Raw genomic sequence first — 9,695 nt, forward strand, 5'->3', positions numbered from 1 at the left:
CTCAAGCCCTTCCAACAGTTTACAAAACTGTCATTTTCTACATTACAGCCTTTCACACTTGAAAAATATAGAGTGGCTTCTGTTTTTCTGACTGAACTTAGGTTAATACAATAGGTAGATGCAACGTACACTCATTCTTCCCTATTTGATGATACAGTTTTAGTTTTTAAAATGTTTGGGTTGGTTGGAGGTATTTGTATATGTGTATGTGTTAAGTTCTTTGTGTGTGGAATCATTTTAAATCATTGTAGCCAGAGTGACACTTCACCCTAAATACTTCAACATACATCTCCTAAGAATAAGGACACTTTGACATAAACAGAATACCACTATCACACCTATGAATATTAACATAATTGTTTACTATCATCTAATATATACCATATATTCAAATTTTCCAAATTTTCCCAAAATGCCTTTAATAGCTGTTTTCTCTCTCTTTTTTCCTTTTTAAATTCAGGATCCAACACATTTCATGGGGTTGCTATGCCTCTGTTGTCTCTGTACATTTAGAACAGTATTTTCCAACCCTTGACATTGACTTTTTTTGAAGAGTCCAGATAAGATGTCTTGGAAAGTGATCTGAATTGGACTAGTCGTTTCCTCACCATTAGATTCAGGTTAAACATTTTTGTTCAAGTCTTTGGATTCAAAAACCAGTCCCCTGAAAGCCCTTACTTACAGAAGAAATCAGCTAATACATGTAAATGGAATGATGTAATTTTTTAAAATCACTATTTTGCAACCCTCAGGGAACATTTGATTCAGGCAAGGTTCATCAATGAATGCTAAAACCATTAAATGAAAAATTATTGAGGAAAGGTATGCTCGCATGCCTTCAAACTATCTCCCCACAAATTACTTATCAAATCACTAAACTTTACTTTTGCAATGGAGAAATCTGGTGGTTCATTTTAACCAAGTGATCAAACTTAACATCACCAAACAATGGAACAACCTGATATTTTGTACCTCCAGATATAATGCAATAAGAAGGGTCACCTCTGAAGTGTCTTGAACCAGATTATTTCCACAGAACTTGTTTAAGCTTCCCTGTCTTCACTGTCTCCCCCTGTTGTGTAGAATCATGGTATTCACAGACAGCTGAATTTTTAGAAGAGAGTTAACCATCTGTTTGTTTTTGTTGTTGTTTTTTCATCCAAGAATGGCCAACATAATCTGACTGAAGAGTAAACAGAATTTTAAAATGTATATTTATAAAGATTAAAAGGTACCTTGCTCTTTAATGCTCTGTAGCAGCAGTTTTACTGTAAACACATGAATTAAACAAGTATACGGATCGCAAATAAAAACTCAGTGTGAGCCAAATGGGAAGACCTCCTAGACAGTCTTTCTGTTGTGACCTGTTCTTCAGAGGAACAATAGTGTCTCCTCATTGTATGTAGTGTATAAAATGTGCTGCAGGTTGCACTCCCTCAGTGTACTCTGCCAAGATCTCAAGTGTAAGCTGTGATGCAGCCGTCTCTGCTCAGTGTGGCACCGGTTCCTGGATTCCCTTTCAGAACACACCAGGGACATAGAATATAATCGTAATATAATAACTGCTCTTTATGGATCCATTCTACATTGCTTATATTTCTATCACCAAGTCTTAATGGAAGTCCATTTCTTAAAAAAAAAAATTTACATCTCAAATACAATTCAAAAAGAAAGGTATTTATGCTTAACACAGCATTAAAATAGCCAGACAAGTTAAGTACTGACCTGTGCGATCGTTTTTTTTGTTTGTCTTGAATGACAATCTATTTGCATTATTTGTCAAAAAGAAAAAGAATTAAATAAGACATCTAGATGTGAAATATATTGTCATTAAATAATAATTTTTAAAAACTCAGCTACAATTGGAAAGAGAATTAGTGAACTGGAAGGTTGATCTGAGAAAATCACCCAGAAAGAATCATAGAAATAAAGAGAAAGAAAATATGAAAAGGAAGTTAACAGACACGAACAGAATAGGAAATTCCAATATATTCCTACCAGGATTTCTGCAAAGAGAATAGAGACATTTCAGGCAATTTTCAAAAGATGATGGCTGAGAAATTTTGAAAATTGAATAAAGATGTGACATGAATCATCAGTTACAGGAAGCATCCTGAGTCTTGAGTAGGATTAAAATTAAATTAAAACAAATGCAAATCAAGACACATTATAGTGAATCTGCAGAACATTGAAGACAGAGCATCTTAAAATCAACAAAGGAGAAAAGACTAATGATCTACAAATAAAAATTATTAAACTGACAGCTGGCTTATCAGCAATATATCTCCAAAAAACTGAAGGTAAATTAATGACCAACCAAGAATCATACTCAGGTAAACTATTATTCAAGAGTAACAAGTTAATTTCAGAGAAGGACTGAGAGAGTTTATCACTTACAGATCCTCATTGAAAGACTACTAAGGATCTGAAATGGAAACAAACCCAGAGAGGAGTGGGATACAAATAACATGGAAGCAACAAACAATGAAATTAGTAAATGTTTAGGTAAATTAAAACAGCAGAGACTTCCCTGGGGGCGCAGTGGTTGAGAATCCACCTGCCAGTGCAGGGGACACAGGTTCGATCCTTGGTCCGGGAAGATCCCACATATGGCGGAGCAACTGGGCCCGTGAACCACAACTACAGAGCCTGCGCTCTAGAGCCCGCGAGCCACAAGTACTGAGCCCACTCACTGCAACTACTGAAGCCCACGCGCCTAGAGCTCGTGCTCCACAACAAGAGAAGTCACCACAATGAGAAGCCTGCGCACCGCAAAGAAGAGTATCCCCTGCTCACTGCAGCTAGAGAAAGCCAGTGCACAGCAACGAAGGCCCAACACAGCCAAAAAAAAGCATTGGTGATTTTACATGTATTTATGTAAATGTGTGTATATATATATTTAAATATACATATATTTAACCCATATGAGATTAGTTTTTTATAACTAAAATTGGTCAAATATTGGCAATTTCATATAGTTCAACCTAACATGAAACATTTTTACATGTAGTTTAGTCTGTCTTAGTCACTGCTGTATTTCCAACACTCAGAACGCTGCTTGTCACATGGCAGGGGCCTCAATGAATATTACTGATGAAGGGATTGCTTTAGAGAAGGTGTTGTAAACAACGAGGAACGAAAATATTATTGACTAGACCAAAATCACGTGGAGAATGGGAAAGGAGAGGTCAAAGTGAAAGCATGCTGCAGTCTTTGCATTACTCAGGAAGAAGATAAGAATATTGATTATCTTTAGACTTTAAGTCAAGTGGGAGGATTAAAATTTCAGGGGTAACCCATTAAAGATACAAAGAATACATAACTTTCAAACCAGCAAATGGGAAAAAGAGACTAAAGAACATCAGATTGACTTCTAGTAAAGGCTGGTGGATTGACTGTGTGCATTAGCCTCTACTCTTTTCTGAAATCCCAATAAAATGACACTAAAGTGCACTTTTAAAAAAATGCATAAACCCACAAAGAGAATAGGAGACAAAAGAAACTTTGGAAGCTGGAAAGCTTCTAGATAGTCAAACAATAGTAACTAAACACACCTGAGAAGATGAATTTTGAAGCAGCAGTGGAGAAAGGCAAGAAACCCCCGATTGATATTACTGAACTCCCAAAAGCTCAGACATTAGTAGCAACAGATTCTTCTGGAAACATGGGTGGCAGTGGGGCTGGAAATGTGGCAAATGGTTGAGAGTCTGTTTGAGAAGCAGATTCCTCTCCAGTTCTGCTCAGCTGGGTTTCTGTCCTTCCCCCAAAGCAGCAGGAAGCCAGAGGTTTATTCTCTGGAGAGAGTAAAAGAACAGGTCTCTGGCCTGGGAAAGACAAGATATTGTTGGGGCCAGGCTTCCTGTACTCAGAAATACAGGATTTAAGTAAAATTTTATATATTAAGTTATGAGACTCCTCTTTCCACACACCATCCTTCCTTTTGGCCAAAATGTTGGCCTGTTTGACTTTACCCTCCAGAAAGGAGACTGGAATATTCTCCCTGTGAAATTAGACTAAGCCAAGAAAATAGACCTAAAGAAACACTTTGGGGAGTTTTTGTGGTCAAGATAGTCCATTGTAAAGTGACCCATGGACTCAAGGCTTCACATCAGCTTCGTTTTTTCTTCTAATTTGCTATGAAATTTTCAAACATACAGAAAAGTTGAAGGAACAGTACAATGGTCACCCTAATACTCACCATCTAGGTTCAGTAATTGTTAATATTTTGCCATGTTTGCTTTCTCTCTATATATATATGGATTTTATATGTGTGCCTAACCATTTGAAGTTGCAGAGAGAGTGCACTTTTCCTCTAACAACTTTAGCTTGTATGTTCTAAAACATAAGGATACTCTTCCACAAAACCACAGTACTCTTATCATACTTAGGAAAATTAATAAGAATTCCATAATATCATTGGATATACAGTCCATGCTCAAATTTCCCCATTCGTCATTTAACAAATTTTTTATTAGTGCTTTATTATTTTCTCAATCAAGAGCCAATCAAGGTGGGGGGAGGGATAAATTAGGTGTCTGAGATAAACATATATACACTACTATATATGCAATAGATAATCACCAAGGACCTACTGTATAGCACAGGGAACTGTACTCAATATTCTGTAATAACCTATAAGGGAAAAGAATCTGAAAAGCAATGGATATATGTATATGTATAACTGAATCAGTTTGCTATACACCTGAAACTAACACAACATTGTAATAAGTCAACTATACTCTAATATAAAATAAAAATTAAATTTAAGAAAAAGGTCCAGTCAACATTTATGCATTGTACCTTGTTGTTACTAAAGTACTCTTTAGTCTCTACTAAGTTGTTCCTACTTTTTTAAACATGACGCTATTTGAAAAGACCAAGCCAATTGTCTTGTAGAATGTGCCATATCCTTAGTTTGTCTGATTGTTTCTTTGTAATGTCATTAACCTTGTTTCTCTATCGTCTGTATTTCCCATAAACTGGAATCTAAGTCTAAAGGCTCAGTTATGTTCAGGCTATGTTCCTTTAAAGAGGAAGCAGGAACTTCACATTACATCACATCAGGAGAAATGCAGTGTCCAGTTGTCCCGCTGTTAATGATCCTAAGTTTCATCAGTCGGCAAGGCAGAGACAAGGAGATCTCTTAGTAGTAAAGACATGCTATTTCCCTTTGTAATTAGCAGGTGATCCCTTGGCTCTCTGTCCTTGGGAACCTGATGAATTTACCACACATTCAAGAACTTTGCCTGAAATTATTATTTCATTGGAGATTTTCTAATTCTATCATTCCTTCTACATGGTTTAGCTGACATTATTCTGCAAAGAAAAGCTCTCCCTTATCAATGGGGATGAACTACAGTTCTTCCTGAAGCAGCAGCAGGGTAAATGCTTAATTCTTTTCTTTGACCAATTTACAGAAGAAGGAGGTGGTAAAATATTCTCCTCAATGGTGGCAAATTAAATTTTATATTTTTCTTTTGGTTGTCACTATGGACTCGGGGAATTACTCTTTTTCAATTTTTATGATAATGCACAGTTATTACAATGCAATATAACCATGTTTGATGCTCAGACTCTTCCTAATTTGGCCAGTGGGAGCCCCTTCGAGGTGCTCCTGTGTGTTGTTTTGTTTTTTAAGATTTTAAATTTTATTTATATTTTTTGCCTGCGTTGGGTTTTCATTGCTGTGCGTGGGCTTTTCTCTAGTTGCGGCAAGCAGGGACAACTCTTCGTTGCGGTGCACGGGCTTCTCCTTGTGGTGGCTTCTTTTATTGCAGAGCACGGGATCTACGTGTGGGCTCCAGGAGTTATGGCACGAGGGCTCAGAAGTTGTGACATGCGGACTCTAGAGCACAGGCTCAGTAGTTATGGCACATGGGCTTAGTTGCTCCGTGGCATGTGGGGTCTTCCGGGACCAGGGCTCAAACCTGTGTCCCCTGCATTGGCAACTAAGAGATTTATTATGAAGGAGACTCACACAATTATGGAGACTGAGAAGTCCCACAACCTGCCACCTGCAAGCTGGAAGCCCAGGAAAGCTGGTTCTAGTTCAAATGCCTGAAAACCAGGGGAGTCAATGGTGTAAGTCTCAGTACAAACCCAAGAGCTCAAGTATTGGGGGCTGATAGTGTTAACTCCCAGTCAGAGTCCAAAGGCCTGAGAACAAGAGCTCCAACATACAAGAGCTGGAGAAGATGAATGTTGCAGCTCAAGTAGAGAGACCAAATTTGCCCTTCCTCTGCCTTTTTGTTTTATTCATGCCCTCAAATGATTGGATGATGCCCACCCACATTGGGGAGGGCAATCTTCTTTACTCAATCCACTGCTAATCTCTTCCAGAGACACTCTCACAGACACACCCAGAAATAATATTTACCAGCTATCTGGGCATTCCTTAGCCATCAAGTTGACACTTTGAGTGCTTCCTTGATTTCTGATACAGCTAGATTTCCCAAGCTCGCCTTGTACTTTGTTTGCCCCAGACCTGGATCTCCAAGGGGCCCTGGTTTGTTTTAGTGGAGAATGGTATTACCAAACCAGGTTCCAGGGCTTGGCATTGCTGTTGGGTTGTCTTTGCTTGTAGGCCCCTGCAGTTAACTAAAGGTATGAAATATATGGGGAAAAAAACATGATTTCATATAGATATTTCTAATTCAAATTTTAAACTGCAGGATTTTTCTTTAAAAATTTTTTTTATTCCTTTTCTCTTATGTATTAATTTGCTTTAACCTACAATACACATAAAATAGTTTCTTTTAGTCTATCGTTTGTCTTTTGACTTTGCTCAGAGTGATCTGATCTTTTGCCTGCAAAATATTTTTATTTTTGTATAGTCAAATTATAAAGTAATTCACCTCTTTTTTCTTAAGTACATGTATGGTTTCATCTTTTCATTTAGATCTCTCATGCATTTGGAGTTTATTCGTCTCTCATTTATCTCTCGTGCATTTGGAGTGTACGGCATGAGGAATGAATCCAACTTTATCTTTTCCCAAATAGCTATTCAGTTGTTTCAATACTATCTCCCCATTATTCAAGATCTGCTGCTTCTCACATACTAAATTTCCATTTGTTCTTTGGCCTATTTCTGGACTCATCATCCTGTTCTATCAGTTTGTCTCTTCATATGCCACTACCACACTGTTTTACTTTAGAGCTTTATAGTACGTGTATCAGCTCCCTAGGGGTTTCCCCCTTATAAACATAAGCAGACAATCAAGACTCATAGCATAACCAAGGGGGGAAAGTGGTGGGGTAGGGGTGGTGCTATGATGAATTGGGAGATTGGGATTGACATATATACACTAATATGAATAAAATGGATAACTAATAAGAACCTGCTGTATAAAAAAATAAATAAAATAAAATTAAAAATTTAAAAAAAAAGAATCATAGCATATCTAAGGAGAGTCTCTCATATGAAAAATGTGGGCCAAAATAAAAAATAGAAAACAGCAATGTAGGGAAAGAGTCTTTGCAGGGAGAAGAAAAGAAAAAAAGAAAAATGCAGAGAGATGTAAGAAAAGATATTTTAGGACTTCCCTGGTGGTCCAGTGGTTAAGACTCTGTGCTTCCAGTGCAGGGAGTACGGGTTCCATCCCTGGTTGGGGAAGTTCCACATGCCATACAGTGTGGTTAAAAAAAAAAAAGAAGAAGAAGAAGAAGAAGATATTTTAACCATAAAACAACAATAGGATTTTTCTTTAAATGTCAATATGGATGACCAGAAAAAAAGCTCTTGGAAATTAAAAAATATAACAGAAATGAAACTAATCAAAATAAACAAACCAAAACTCAATAGAAGGGTTACAAGATAAAGAAAGTTGGTAAAGAGAAGAGAAAATTTAGAAAGTGAGAGAAACAATCCAGGAGGTCTAACATTCAGACAATAAGAGTTCCACCAAAAGACAGAATAAGGGAAACCGTCAAAAAAATTATTCAGGAAATGAATTTCCAGATTGAAAGGGCCTATCAAGTACTCTCATGCCTAAGGAAGTGGTTGCAAATAGACCCACACAAAAGCACTTCATCGTGACTTTTCATGACCACAAATGAAACCGTGTACCTCAGATTGGGACTTGAACCCACATGCTGGGACTCAAACCCAGCCAAAACCCGCAGTCTTCCAACTGAGATCACACACCTGGTTTCAGGATTTAATGAAACTCAGATTCTTGATGTCTCATCACAGAAAGAATTCAGTGAGAGAAAAAGCAATAGGTAACAAGTGGATTTATTTAGAGAGAAACACACTCCACACACAGAGTGTGGGCCATCTCAGAAGGTGAGAAAGACACCAGGGTATGGGGTTGTCAGTTTTTATAGAAGAGGTTAATTTCCTAGGCTAATGAGTGGGAGGAGTATTCCAGCTATTTTAGGAAGGGGTTGGGATTTCCAGGAACTGGGTCACTGCCCACTTTTTGATCCTTATGGTCAGTCTTGGAACTGTCATGGCACCTGTGGACATGTCATTTAGCTTGCTGATGTGAGCCTATACTGAGGCTCAAGATCTAGTGGAAGTTGACTTGTCCACCATCTTGGACCCATTTGGTTTTAATCACTTTATGTCATGTCCTTGGGTTATGTCATTCTTTCAAAAGTTGTGCCCTGCCTCCTTCCCTCCTGTTTCACAAAGAGAAAGAGAAGACATTATGGAACGCAAGTTCGTGTGCCTGACATACAGGGAGTCCAAACAAACAGAAACATCGGAGTTTGGAGCAGAGAAAGGTTTATTGCAAGGGCCAAGCAAGGAGAATGTGTAGCTCATGCTCAGAAACCTTGAAATCCCCAATGGTTTGAGGGTACAAGTTTGTAAAGGCAAAATTTGGGGTGAGGGATGCAGGGTGTATAACTTTCTTCTGATTGGTTGGTTGTGGGGTAACAAGGCTGTGTTCCAGGAATCTTGTGCTCAGCCTGAAGTTACCATCTTCCACCTGGGTGGGAACCCCATTTCTGCAGAAGAACTGAAAGATATGTATGTATATGTATATTGCTTGAGGACAACCAGGACACTGCTTTATCACTGCACCATTGTTTCTTGTCTGATCCTCCTTTGTTTCAGCAATACCTCCCCTCCCTAATTAGTAACTGTTTAAGTCTAACCTTTGGAACTCAGGAAAGGTCTAGGAGGCTGAAGCCTTCTTCCTTCAAACAAGAAATGGGGGACACAGAAAGGATTTGAAGCCAGGAGAGCCCCACAGGGTCCTGCTTCATTTCAGAAAGGCAGGGGATAGAATGTGTGTGTGTGTGTGTGTGTGTGTGTGTGTGTGTGTGTTATGTGTACAAGTTGTGTATATGTGGAAGAGAACCCAATTTTCATTGACCATTAGTGGATAACCATAAGCCTGAAGATAAGATAAAGCTAAAATTGAAACATCAGAGTAATAAGATTTTCTAAGAGCCAAAAGTCGTTTTTGCAGAGTGGAAAATGGGGATGAGCTTGAGGGACTTCTGTTTTTTTATACTAACTTGTAGACTTGTTGGACTTTTAAAACTGTGTGCTTTGATGAAATAAAAGCAGAATTTAAAAGTACAAAAAACTATTTTTTAAAAGAATACAATAAAACAAATAGAAGTACAAGCAGGAGGATAAAAGAAGCAAAGAAATACCATGGTAAATAGAAAATATAAAATAATATGATAGAGATAAATCAATAATCACAATAAAAGGAAACAGATTAAACCAGCCCATGGAG

This window comes from Mesoplodon densirostris, chromosome 7 (assembly GCF_025265405.1).
Source record: "Mesoplodon densirostris isolate mMesDen1 chromosome 7, mMesDen1 primary haplotype, whole genome shotgun sequence".
In the NCBI taxonomy this organism is placed as follows: domain Eukaryota; kingdom Metazoa; phylum Chordata; class Mammalia; order Artiodactyla; family Ziphiidae; genus Mesoplodon; species Mesoplodon densirostris.